Consider the following 13,784-nt stretch of genomic DNA (forward strand, 5'->3'; position numbering starts at 1 on the left):
GTTGGGCCCTTGAGCAAGGCCCTTGACCCTATCTGCTCCAGGGGTGCCATATCATGGCTGACCCTGCACTCTGACCCCAGCTTAGCTGGGATATGTGAAAAAAAGAATTTCACTGTATATGTGCAAATGTATAATGTGTGATATATAATTATAATTAAATTATAAGATGTGTTTCAGCTAGTACTTATTTTTTCATAAATACTATAATTTATTATTATTATTACTATTAAGTCTAGCTACACTGACCTTACCATGGTAATGAGGAGCTTTTCCTCCTGTGTAATATGTATGTTCTGTTTGAATTATGTTTGAAATTAAGAAACAAATGGGATAATAATGGGCTCATATAAGTAAATATGCTCTTCAATTTTTAAAAGGAGGTAGAGAAAACTTCCTGTCGCTTTTGTTGTTGACGTCAACAACAAAAATAATGTCACTTGATGCATGTCCTTGTACTTGAAAACCATGAACAATACTATGCAACATAAAAGGAAATGTGACCCAGTGTACATTAAATACAGGTTACGTTTTTACTATGGTGGGTCGCCACTTGATTTCCAATGTAAAATCTGGGTCCTGAAGCAAAACCAGTTGAGAACCACGGAGTTAAAGATACAGACAGGAGCAGTATGGCTGCGCTGCCGCGCACCTACAGTATATGTTAATTGTTAATAATCACAGGACATTACTTTAAAAACTCACACAGCTGATGTTATTTTTCATTTAGTAGTTAATTTAACATGCTATGCTAACATGTAAACTTACATGCTTTAGTTATATAACCTGTTATAGTTACATGCTATATGTTTATAAATCGGTTTATTATTATAATTTTGTTAGCTTTCTTATTTATTCTATTTATTTATTTTATTTTCAAAAGGGAGAATTTTTTTACACATACTTCCATTAAAATAAATGGTTTCAAGTTTCAATTATAATAAAGCATTTGTTCAACCAAAAAAATAATAATAATTGTGTAATACTGTATACCATGATATTTTCTGAGACGGATATCGTATCGTGAAAATCTCATACCGTTGCAACCCTACCTTATTGTCTGTGCCTCATCCCTCGCTAAAGCTGATTTTGGAAGACTTTGCCATGGTATCTTAGACCCTGTTTACACCTGATACCGCTAAAACAAGAGTATAAACTTAACCAGTATACAAGCGGCTTTAAAAAGAAAGAACTGTCCGATCTGAAAATGTGAAAAAGCAGATACATACAAGCACGAAAACTTCGTGGATCTTCTTCAGTGTGTCTCATGTCAACATGCAGTGACACAGATGAGAAGCACACACATCTGAAGCTCGGGTTAATAGTTACTCTACTAAAACCAAAAAGAGTTAGTTTGAAACGTTGCATTTGTAGATTAAATTTCAACTGCATCTGGGAGAAAGAGCGCCGGCTTTATTTGCGCTTTTATGACTTTTGCAGTTTATCATCATCCAGTAGCACACTGACATAGTGATTGTCATTCAGAGACCCTCCCTTCGAAAGCTGAACACAAGTGGTCACAGAAGGTGTATTTAAGCAACCCGGTGTAAACAGCGATGTGTCTCCCCCTGACCACATGTGATCGGATCCCCTGAGATGCACCTTATTACCAGGTGTAAACAGGGTCATGGAGAGGGAACATATTTTCAATGACAGTGAGGATTTAGTGGCTTGTGATATTTTCGGTTCCCAAAGGCCAGGCACTCAGAATTGTGTTCTTTTACAGAAATCACATCCTGAGGTAATAGACAGCAAAAGAGACAGCTCTTTCAGTAATCCGATGATATCAGACATAATAAAATATTATGATTTCATATAATAGTTTGATACAGCAAAAATCATTTTAATAATCTTTTTTTGTTTTGTTTCCAGAATAAAATATTTAAGTTCTCTATAAAAAACACCATTAAAACAATTTAAAACATTGAGAAGCAAAATTGCATAGGTAAAATTTATGCTTGCAACGATAAAGAAATAATTAGCCATTGTCAACGCCTATTATAGATATGTTGTATGGAAACAAGTTAATATCTTTTGAAAAAAATGTTTCTCTGGTAAACAGCTCTTGTTAAAAGGATGTCTAGATATTTTACTTTAAAACAACACAAAGATCAAGAAATTATTTTTAGCACCAGCTTTTAACTTATGGGCACTTGAGGCATTTACAGTCTGTATTATCTCCCATGTTCATAGTTTCTAGTAGCATTAAACACTGTAGTTACATGTCTGGATGGCAATATGCATATAGTAATTGTATATACAGGCAAATATATTGGTATGGATCTATTCTAATGAACAGATTCCTGACAGCTGAAATATTGTCTGATATTAACCTATAACAGGATTTCTTCAACATATAATCGCATTCACTGAACTCATTTACAATCAGCTGATGGAATTAACGAGCTCATATTTCAGAAATTAAACATGATATTCAGATATTTCTGCTTGTTTCATCTGTAGAAAAAAAGGGCTTTAAAGTCTGGACCTCCAAGAATTATGAACATATTATGAACAAATTTCTCCTCCAGTGTAATATATGTTATTTTAATGATATTGATATCAGGAAACAAACTGGCCATGTTTGCCTTCAGATGTTCATAGAGATTATTAAAATCGTTTAGAGTCTTAAGAAAAGATTATATGTTAATATCTGTTAAGGAGTAAAAACAAACATTTTCACTAAAATCACAATCTCAACTCAGTAATGTGTGTATTCATGTACAGTCACAATATTATAACAAACACTTTAGAAACGTTCATGAAATTTACCTTAGTTTGATTTCCCACAACACAATAAAGTAGAAAAACACTTCAATTCACAATGCTCCACTTTTGAGTTCCTCTTCTTCTTCTTCTTCTTCTTTAGAGACTCAGGCACATACCACCACCTACTGTTTCCTTTGCTTACAACATGTGTGATCTATTCTACTTTACCCTAATCTTCTGTTGGGGTCTTTTTTTAACCTCTTTGAACTTTGCTTCATTAATTAAACATGGTTCCCTTCATCTCAGTGGAATGAGGTTTGGTGACTTTCACTACATTTACTATCTATACACACACACACACACACACACACACACACACACACACACACACACACACACACACACACACACACACACACTGGGCTGGATTCTGTTGGTCTAGACCCTGTTTAGATCTGTATTTAGGGCTGACCACATGTGATTGGATCACCCGAAACCTAAACACCATGTTAATGAACACATGAGATTTCACACAGGAGACACCTGGGGGGGGGGGGCCTTACCATTTTTTAGTGTTGCAAATAAGACCTGTGATTTACTGCTCTGACAGTTTCCATTCAAACCAATATCCAGTGTTGTAGTACTCGAGATTGGTCTTGGCCACTTTTTGAAGGTCTCTGTCTCGTCTCGGAATCGACCACATTTTTACTCTGTCTTGTCTCGGTCTCAGACAAAGAGGACTCGGGATTTTATTTCAAGACCGGTCAAGACCACATCTGCGGGGATATCACTAAATTACTTGTGCATTGTCCAATTTATTTGTAATAAATCAATAACTTGCAATAACTTGACAAAGTTCTAATTTTAAATTTTTGTTACTGTTAACAGCTGTCATCCCTCCCCATTCCTCTTCACACGCACTCCAAGACAGTGAATGCGGTAGACAGGAGAAGAAACTGTGGCTGTCTGAGAGATGTCAGACAAATCTTCTGTAATACAATTTGGCTACCTAAACCAGTGTTTCCCAACCACTGTGCCCACTAGTGTGCCGTGAAAGATTGCCAGGTGTGCCATGGAAAATTATCAAATAATAAATAACAATAAATATAGTGTTTTTTAAAAATAAAAGTAAGTGACAATAAATAAATACGTTTTTTTTTGCGGTATTTTAGTGAAGGCATAGAGATGTTAGGAGAGTTTTAAAGTTGCCAATTCAGTATATTTGCCATTACAAAGTATTTTATGCAACCAGTTTAAATATTTGGTCCATCATTATTGATAATTAAAAATTATTTATTATTAATAATTAAAATATAATTATTATTATTACATTATTGTAAAAATAAATTAAATTAAAAAAATATGAGAAACTGTTACATATGATTACTAAAAGTAAATTCTCCTGTTTTAAACCATTCCAAAAACACAGTGATTCAATGTGTAAATTCTGAGGTACTGTAATCTCCACAGAGCACGTTTGACATCTGAACCGGTGAATGTAGGCTGGGCGGCTGCTCTCGGGTCCTAGTGCCGTATCCAACCTCTGTCAGTGCGACTTATGTGTTTTTTTCTCTCTCTATCAACAACGCAATTTTGACCCGGTGTGACTACTTTATTTCTGGAAAATGCAGTAAATAAATAAAAAATGTATTTGCTGTGCCATTGCAAGAATGAATTTGCAAGAACAAATATACAAATTGGAAAAGACACAAATTTGTTGGTTTTTCAATATCCAATTAGTACTCTTGTCATCTGTGACCTCATTATACAGCGTACCTATGTGACTTGCGTTTTTTGCATTGCCGAATTTCAAACTTTGAGTTCACGCTACTAAAATTCACATCTGCAATGCCTGATTATTTTATAAAGACATTTCTCATGGTAAATTGACACACACACACATATACAGGTGCATCTCAATAAATTAGAATGTCGTGGAAAAGTTCATTTATTTCAGTAATTCAACTCAAATTGTGAAACTCGTGTATTAAATAAATTCAATGCACACAGACTGAAGTAGTTTAAGTCTTTGGTTCTTTTAATTGTGATGATTTTGGCTCACATTTAACAAAAACCCACCAATTCACTATCTCAAAAAATTAGAATACATCATAAAAAACATTTTTAGTGAATTGTTGGCCTTCTGGAAAGTATGTTCATTTACTGTATATGTACTCAATACTTGGTAGGGGCTCCTTTTGCTTTAATTACTGCCTCAATTCGGCGTGGCATGGAGGTGATCAGTTTGTGGCACTGCTGAGGTGGTATGGAAGCCCAGGTTTCTTTGACAGTAGCCTTCAGCTCATCTGCATTTTTTGGTCTCTTGTTTCTCATTTTCCTCTTGACAATACCCCATAGATTCTCTATGGGGTTCAGGTCTGGTGAGTTTGCTGGCCAGTCAAGCACACCAACACCATGGTCATTTAACCAACTTTTGGTGCTTTTGGCAGTGTGGGCATGTGCCAAATCCTGCTGGAAAATGAAATCAGCATCTTTTAAAAGCTGGTCAGCAGAAGGAAGCATGAAGTGCTCCAAAATTTCTTGGTAAACGGGTGCAGTGACTTTGGTTTTCAAAAAACACAATGGACCAACAGCAGCAGATGACACTGCACACCAAATCATCACAGACTGTGGAAACTTAACACTGGACTTCAAGCAACTTGGACTATGAGCTTCTCCACCCTTCCTCCAGACTCTAGGACCTTGGTTTCCAAATGAAATACAAAACTTGCTCTCATCTGAAAAGAGGACTTTGGACCACTGGGCAACAGTCCAGTTCTTCTTCTCCTTAGCCCAGGTATGACGCCTCTGACGTTGTCTGTGGTTCAGGAGTGGCTTAACAAGAGGAATACGACAACTGTAGCCAAATTCCTTGACATGTCTGTGTGTGGTGGCTCTTGATGCCTTGACCCCAGCCTCAGTCCATTCCTTGTGAAGTTCACCCAAATTCTTGAATCGATTTTGCTTGACAATCATAAGGCTGCGGTTCTCTCGGTTGGTTGTGCATCTTTTTCTTCCACACTTTTTCCTTCCACTCAACTTTCTGTTTACATGCTTGGATAAAGCACTCTGTGAACAGCCAGCTTCTTTGGCAATGAATGTTTGTGGCTTACCCTCCTTGTGAAGGGTGTCAATGATTGTCTTCTGGACAACTGTCAGATCAGCAGTCTTCCCCATGATTGTGTAGCCTAGTGAACCAAACTGAGAGACCATTTTGAAGGCTCAGGAAACCTTTGCAGGTGTTTTGAGTTGATTAGCTGATTGGCATGTCACCATATTCTAATTTTTTGAGATAGTGAATTGGTGGGTTTTTGTTAAATGTGAGCCAAAATCATCACAATTAAAAGAACCAAAGACTGAAACTACTTCAGTCTGTGTGCATTGAATTTATTTAATACACGAGTTTCACAATTTGAGTTGAATTACTGAAATAAATGAACTTTTCCACGACATTCTAATTTATTGAGATGCACCTGTATATACATGGCAATAAAAGATGTGAGTGAAGAGGAATCTTCATTTGTTTTCTGTGGGTGTTTTTATGGGAATGTGGATCTTTCAGATCAATTTGAGGAGTGCCTATGGTTTGCATGTTCAGCATTTTATCATAAGTGTGTCATGCAATGTGGGACTCGCACTTGTCTGGTCTTGGTCTTGACTTGATCTCAACCCCTCGAAGTCTTGGTCTTGTCTCGGTCTCGATACACTCTGGTCTTGACTTGGTCTCGGTTTAGGTGGTCTTGACTACAACACTGCCAATATTCCACATTAACATGGGCAACCATGTTACCCTGAGAATAAAAGATTAAAAATAAATAAAATTAAAATAAAAGTTAATCTGGCTACAGAATCCCCCCAAACCTCTCATGAACCCCCCTTAATTATCCAGACCAGAATAAACATTATCCAATGGTAAACAATAGGAATAGATTCAGGAGCGTGTCATTTACATTGAAGACACACCCACAGTAGAGACATAATTTCTCTAAATACCAAAATCTTTGTTAATAAATGCAAATTAAACAGCAGACAGATCCTCAGATTATGAATGATGGGCTTTAATAGTGACATCAGACAATATTTATACACACACCAGACAAGACAAGTTGATATAGAAATATTCAAAGTTGAACAAAATTCTAAATGTAACTTATTATTTATATAAATATGATTAAAATGCTTTCACATTTTCAATTTGAAAATCTCATAGATGCAAGTATAAAGTTGCTAAAGATGTATTTAAGGCAGGGGTTCTTAAGCTTTCATATAGGACAGAAATAAGAAATGTGTTTACCTGGAACCCAAACTAATACAACACCGTACAATATACTGTATTTGCTATATCCGTTTATTTATACACTTTTATGACAAATCTTTTTTTCAAAGACTTAAAAACACTTGAACATGAATACAAACACATTCTCAAATTGTAGATATATATATAAAAATAAGTTTTAACTTGATAAAACACAAATAAATAAATTATATTAAGTTTAAACTGGAATAAGAGATCACTTAATTTTTTCTCAAACCATCATATTTTGTTGCCCCTAAATACATGTACCAAGGCAACTGCTGTATAGTTAATGCCAAAAAAAAAAAAAGAAGTTTTTATTTACAGGTGTCTCTACAATAACACTGTGGTAACGAGGTATTATTCAGAAGACAAAGATTCTGTAAGCTTCTTACATAGTTTGAAAGTCTTACCATATGAATGTAAAAGTTAAGGACTAGTAATAATAACTGCAGTAATTATGGTATTTTGGCAGAAACTATGTAAACAATAATTAGATTGCTCTTCTGACTCACAAGCAGACATTAAGAATCAGCCTACACCCTAGCAATCTTCAAGAGCACACTAGCAACTGCGTAGCAACACCTATTTCTCAGCACCAGAATTATCATAGAGACATGGGGTTGGGCTCTTTTAACTCAGGCTAGCAAGCAGCAGCTTTTCAATATGACCCTGGCAACTCAGCAACCATACAGAAACACCATATCACAGCACAAGAACATTGTAAAGACATGAGGGTGGGTTCTTCTGACTTGGGACAGTGTACAGAGGTCTTTGGAAGGACATTGTGGTGATGAGTTTAGCCATGGCAGGTGGCAACTAAGATTTTCTTCAGAAAACGTACCTATCTTGTTCTCATCTAATGTTTCAGTGGGAAATCAACCTAGCCAGTAGCTCCCCAAGTTAATAAATCACTACAAATAGCTTTCATTTATGAATAAATCACATTATGATAGAAGCAAGACATTAGCAGGCGTTCTTTTATAGTTACTCAGATCAGTTAACAGGCTTATGTTATCAAACAAATCTGTGCAGAGGAAAATGCAAAACAGAATATCCATGAAAAACTCATTCAGTGAAACACAAATAGTTACTCATTAACACACTGTTTACCTTTCAGTCTTCATCTTCACTTGAGTCAGCTAGTAATAACATCTCTGCAAATGAGGTTTCATTCCAGGGGGAAAACAACAGAAGAGCACGAGCGGTGAATGGATAGATCACTACTTAGGAAACGTTCACTTCAGCTGGCATCACAATCAACCTACATGTTTTAAATCATGTAAATTATCACCTAAAATTAACAGGAATGCATTTTCTTCATATCTGCATATGGTAATCTCTATCATTACATTTTACTAGGGCTCATGACAGTAAAAGGGGTCTAGTGATGCCCCTGTTGTGAACTGAACAGGTGCTACTGTTAATTCTGTTTGATCGTGAGCAATTCAATAAAGATGTTTGAATATACCTCATCTTGTAACCTGTGTTATCATTATACTGTATCTATGCCCAAAAGGGAACAGTAGGGTTACATCATTTAGTGACCAAAACACCTAACGTCCACACAGTTAAATGATGTTATAATCACTTTTTTTTTTTTTTTTTTTTTTGCCGTGCTTGCTTTGTTTTTTCTTTTATCAGCCCCAGGGTCATGTTTTCATTTAGGGATCATCATACAATTCTTGTAAATTACATGATATTTGTGTGCTGTCTTGTTAATTGCATCTCTTCATACATTCAGAGGGTGTGGCCCACTTTGAATCAGTCACATTTCATTCTTTGTTCCAAGTGACAACTTTTTTTTTTGAGGTGCAATGCTGAGATCTCAACATCTGCAGCTGTGATTAAGAGTGATTATTACTCACGCATCGGACATCGCTCTGATTCACGAGTCCCTCTTGAGTCTATGGCCATGTTCACGATGGCATCCTATCCATACTACTCTCACTGTTTTTGCCAAACACAGATATAACAGCAAGAGTAGTATGGTAGTAAGGCATTCACTACACGGTCTAGATGTTCTGTGGAGGGCACCACAACATGTTATTGTAATACGCAGGGCACATTTTGCTCGAAACAGATTGGACAAATGCTGAAATTGGCTCAGTAGATCGGCGCCCCCAAAGCAATGGCGCCCTAAGCGATTGCCTATGTCGCCTAATCAGGTGACCAGCACTGCCTCAAAACGAACTCAGTTATAGTCCAGTAATAAATTAGCTGACAGATATTAACGGAACTAATGGAAGAGCACCTCCCATGTTAGACCATATTTCACCAGTCATGTTTAAAAAAACATGATCAGCCCTTTCTACAATGCCTATCCTGTCCTAAACAATGGAAATAACACTGAATACCTAGAAGCTTAAATCAATGTCTCCCTTAGTGTTTTCCCCCAGCAATTCCCTAGTGCTGTTTCTTATGTGGTGTTACAACCTACTTTGAATACTAGTCAACAATGACCAAAACATCCTTTTCACCCTTAATCTATCAGGAGCGACCCCTACAATCATATCATCTATGTAACGTCAAGTAAGCGACATGAAAGGGAACTGAAAATTACACTATTCAGTTCAAATACATTTTTATAAAAACTATATCCAGTTTAGCTTTTGCTTTACTAAAGAAAATGCAACATTCACCATGCAATAAAACCAAAGACCCTTCAAAACCTGGAGGCTATTCATCAAGAACTGTGGACAACTGAATATGAAGGCTAAAGGATTATTTTTACTGAAACAAAGGTTTTAGTCAACAGACAGAAAAAAATGCATCTGATAAATAATATACATTCGTTTCCATTAAGGTCATTTTTTATCACTGTGATCACTTGGGCAATACTTTTTTACATGTTTCTGTAGCTGATCTGATTGGTTGAAACTTTTCCCACATGAAGAGCAGTGGTATGGTTTCTCTCAAGTATGGATTCTCTCGTGTCTTTTCAGGTTTTGAGACTGAGTGAAACTCTTTTCACAGTGTGAGCACTTGTAAGGTTTCTCTCCAGTATGGATTCTCTTGTGTGTTTTCAGGCTTCGAGGCTCAGTGAAACTCTTTCCACAATGTGAGCACTTGTAAGGTTTCTCTCCAGTATGGATTCTCTCATGTCTTTTCAGGTTTTGAGACTGAGTGAAACTCTTTTCACAGTGTGAGCACTTGAAAGGTTTCTCTCCAGTATGGATTCTCTCATGTGCTTTCAGGTTTCGAGACCGAGTGAAACTCTTTCCACAGTGTGAGCACTTGTATGGTTTCTCTCCAGTATGATTTGTCTCATGTGCTTTCAGGCTTTCTGACTTATTGAAACTCTTTCCACAGTGTGAGCATTTGTAAGGTTTTTCTCCAGTATGAATTCTTTGGTGCTGTTTCAATATGCCAGCTGTAATAAAGGTCTTCCCACATTCAAAACACATATGAGCACCCACACCGGTATGTATTTTCTGGTGTTCTTTAAAATAGGACGGGTTTACAAAACTCTTTCCACAAAAAGAACACTTGTAAGGCTTCTCATTTGTGTGAGTTTTCAGATGTCGTTTTAAGCTTGAATTCAAAACAAATGTTTTACCACACTGATCACATTCAAATGGTCTTTCTCCAGAGTGACAGCGGAGATGATTATTGAGACTAGCTGCATATGCAAAACTTCTTCCACACTGATGGCACGTGTAAGGCTTCTCTCCAGTGTGAATTCTCATGTGTACATCAAGGGTTGTTTTAATAATGAAACTTTTTCCACACTGATGGCATGTGTAAGGCCTCTCTCCAGTGTGAGCTCTTATGTGTATATTAAGACTGCTTTTATAAATGAAACTTTTTCCACATTGAGAACGGGTAAGAAATTTCTTGGATACTTTTCTTTGAGGCTTTTTTGGTGAGAAATTCTTAGTCTTTGACGCACTCAAAGATTTATTTGCAGTTGTGAAATCATGATGTTTCTGATATTGACGTTTCTCCTCCACTTCATTCAGTTCTTGATGTTCCTCTTTCACTTCCATCAGCTCTATAATGAACACAGTAAATTGTCAAAAACCTATTCAAGAAGGACAAATGTGAAACATCAAACTGAACCCCAATTTAAATGGCAGAACGCAAATGTTTCGTATACATTTTTCATTTTTGGAGTGCAAGATATATATATTTATCCCAAGTATGCTCACACTTCTATGGCAAGAGATCTACTTTTCATTATGTTATTATAGCAAGTATTATAGTAGAAGTACGATCTACAGTGCTTTCATGATACAAAATTTCAGTAGTCTGTACCTTTATCAGTGAAATTTGATGATTCTCAATACCAAAGCAAAAACTAATACTAATTAATTTTTTAATTAAGTAAACATTGAGTAATAAAGAACAAAGGAACAAATAAAAAACAAAAACAGAATAAACAATATATCAAATACACAAATGAAGAAAACAAGGTTTTAACAACAGTATCAAGTATTCAAAACTGAAAGAAGTATGTTAGAGGTCGGTAAAAATATAGATTTTCTGATGCTTTGCAATCTTTATTTTAAAGATCCCGATATTAATTCTTAGATCCCAAGATCGATTCAAGTAAAGCACAGGAATGTGCAACCAGATTCTGCCCTATCAGGGTTTCCCCTGAATTTAACATTTTAGAACACGAGCACGATACGCTTTTAGCATTGTTTATACTTTAGCCAGGCACCACAATGGGTTCTGTGCACGCCACTCTCGGCAGCTCGAGGTATTCGTCAGTGTTGTAGTACTGAAGACCGAGATCATATTTTTATGGTCTTAGTTTTGTCATGGATTTGGGAGCATCTGAACTTGGTCTCAAACAAGTGTGGACTCAGACTTTACCTTGACACCAGTCGAATCGCTTCAAAAAATATACCATGAACATTTCCACTTATCTGACAAATTTTTCTCTGACTGACAAAATCAGCGATTATGATGTGTGTCAGCAACACCACTCTCCCATTCCTGTTAAGGTTTCCAATCGATTCTCTCCACACAGTTATGCACCCACTGAGAATCATGTTGAAAGTGCCCTGGTAAAAATGACTCCAGCCACTATTGTTAAATGCATTTCGGGGGCTTGGGCGTCTAACATCAGATTAAATTTACAAGTGCTGTCTAATGCTAAATGTAGATTTCCTAAAATTGTATTCATGTCGGCACTAATGATGTCCGACTTCACCAGAAAAACTATTAAAGAGGTGTGTGAACTTGCAAAAACTATGTCAGACATTGTAATATGCTCTGGCCCCCTCCCTACCGATCATGGTGACAAGGTTTATAGCAAATTAATGTAACATAGGATTTATTGACAATTGGAAGAGTTTTGGGGTAGACCTGACCTGCTAAAGAGAGACAGACTCCATCCCTAAAGGGAAGGTGCCACTCTCCTCTCTAGAAATGTGGCTTTTAGTCTTAATAGTGATAGTATTTGACTAACTGGGGCCCAGGTCAGGAAGCAGACAAACTGGCTAATCCGAACGTCTGCTAGCTGTCTTGAGACGTCACACAGGTCACATAAACTATAACACATAGAGACTGTATCACCTAGACATCACATAGAGAATGTGACTGTTCCCTGATCTACCAAACAAAAACCCCTCACTAAATCATTGAGAAAATATTTTATTAAAGTTAAAAAAAAAAAAGAAAAAAAAAAAGGAAAAAATGATAAACATCATATAAAGGTAGGGCTACTAAACATTAGATCTCTTTCAACCAAAGTACTAATTGTAAATTAAATTATTACAGATAATAGTTTGGATGCACTCTGTTTGACTGAAACCTGGCATAAACCAGATGAATATCTTAGTTTAAATGAGTCTACTCCCCCAGGTTATTATTGTTATAAACCTGAGCATCGTCTGAAGGGTGGAGGAGGAGGTGTTGCTGCAATTTACAGTTAAGTTTTTGGTGTTACTCAGAGGACATAATATAAGTTAAAGTCTTTTGAACTAATAATGCTTAATGTGACACTGTCATATACAAATAAAAATCTCTGTTGTCTTTTCCCCTTGCTTCAGTATATAGATCACCTGGGCCGTATTCTGATTTCCTTGGTGAATTAGCAAATTTTCTGTCATATAGATTTTCTGTCCATAGTTCCTGTGGATAGAGCTTTAATTGTTGGTGACTTCAACATTCACATAGATAATGAAAATGACACATTGGGATTAGCATTGATGTTGATACTATAGAATGGTGTTGTCACGGTACCAAAATTTCAGTAATCAGTACCGATACCAGTGAAATTTCATGGTTCTCAATTCCACTTTCGAAACCACAGCAAAAATATGCTAATATTTTAATGTGCTATTGAACACACCAGTTTAGTTATTTTTTATTAGATAATAATTTTTTTAATACAGTTTAATTATTATTTTCCAGATTTTTCCAGAACATTTTTTAAAGCTTCATTTAATTTCATCATCAAAATGGTGTCTAATCAGTAAATTTAACTTAAAAAATTAAAACATTAACAAGTGAAAATAGAACGTTTCAACATTTTTTCCCCCAAACTTTCATTCAACAGCTGTCTTGCTTGTGATATTTTGATTAATTATTATTATTACAGTGAATATTACATTTTACTATACAGTTGTAATATATTTTTTATTACATTTCTTCAATTTCCGGCATCAAGCTTTTATTATCAATCATGCTTTTATTATGACGTGTGTTGCCGGAAGCTTCACTTTTCCAGATAAACAGTTTGCGTGGAGGTCCAATGTGATAATTGAAGACTGTAAAGTCTGAAACAAATGAAATGTAGGAAACAGTTTTGGAGTGTTTGTATTTTAGATTA

The 13,784-nt window shown here is 36.0% G+C and overlaps 1 protein-coding gene and 2 pseudogenes across 2 annotated transcripts in view; all 3 read right to left on the reverse strand.

Moving 5' to 3' along the window:
* The window catches only part of LOC127420189 (gastrula zinc finger protein XlCGF57.1-like), a 166,324-nt pseudogene that overhangs the window by 53,442 nt on the left and 99,098 nt on the right, over positions 1 to 13,784 (reverse strand).
* LOC127420326 (zinc finger protein 501-like) overlaps positions 1 to 13,784 on the reverse strand; it is a 47,341-nt pseudogene that overhangs the window by 24,680 nt on the left and 8,877 nt on the right.
* Positions 1 to 13,784, reverse strand: part of LOC127420332 (gastrula zinc finger protein XlCGF8.2DB-like) — a 45,817-nt gene that overhangs the window by 6,088 nt on the left and 25,945 nt on the right. The window contains exon 1 of one of the 2 annotated variants that reach the window (XM_051662543.1): positions 2,770 to 2,855. The exons of the other annotated variant lie outside the window; for it this stretch is intronic. The gene's annotated coding sequence lies outside the window, so the exon portion shown is untranslated. Of the gene's footprint in view, positions 1 to 2,769; positions 2,856 to 13,784 lie in introns of those variants that run through there. 2 annotated transcript variants of the gene reach the window in all.

The sequence above is a fragment of the Myxocyprinus asiaticus genome, chromosome 29 (assembly GCF_019703515.2).
Source record: "Myxocyprinus asiaticus isolate MX2 ecotype Aquarium Trade chromosome 29, UBuf_Myxa_2, whole genome shotgun sequence".
Classification (NCBI taxonomy): domain Eukaryota; kingdom Metazoa; phylum Chordata; class Actinopteri; order Cypriniformes; family Catostomidae; genus Myxocyprinus; species Myxocyprinus asiaticus.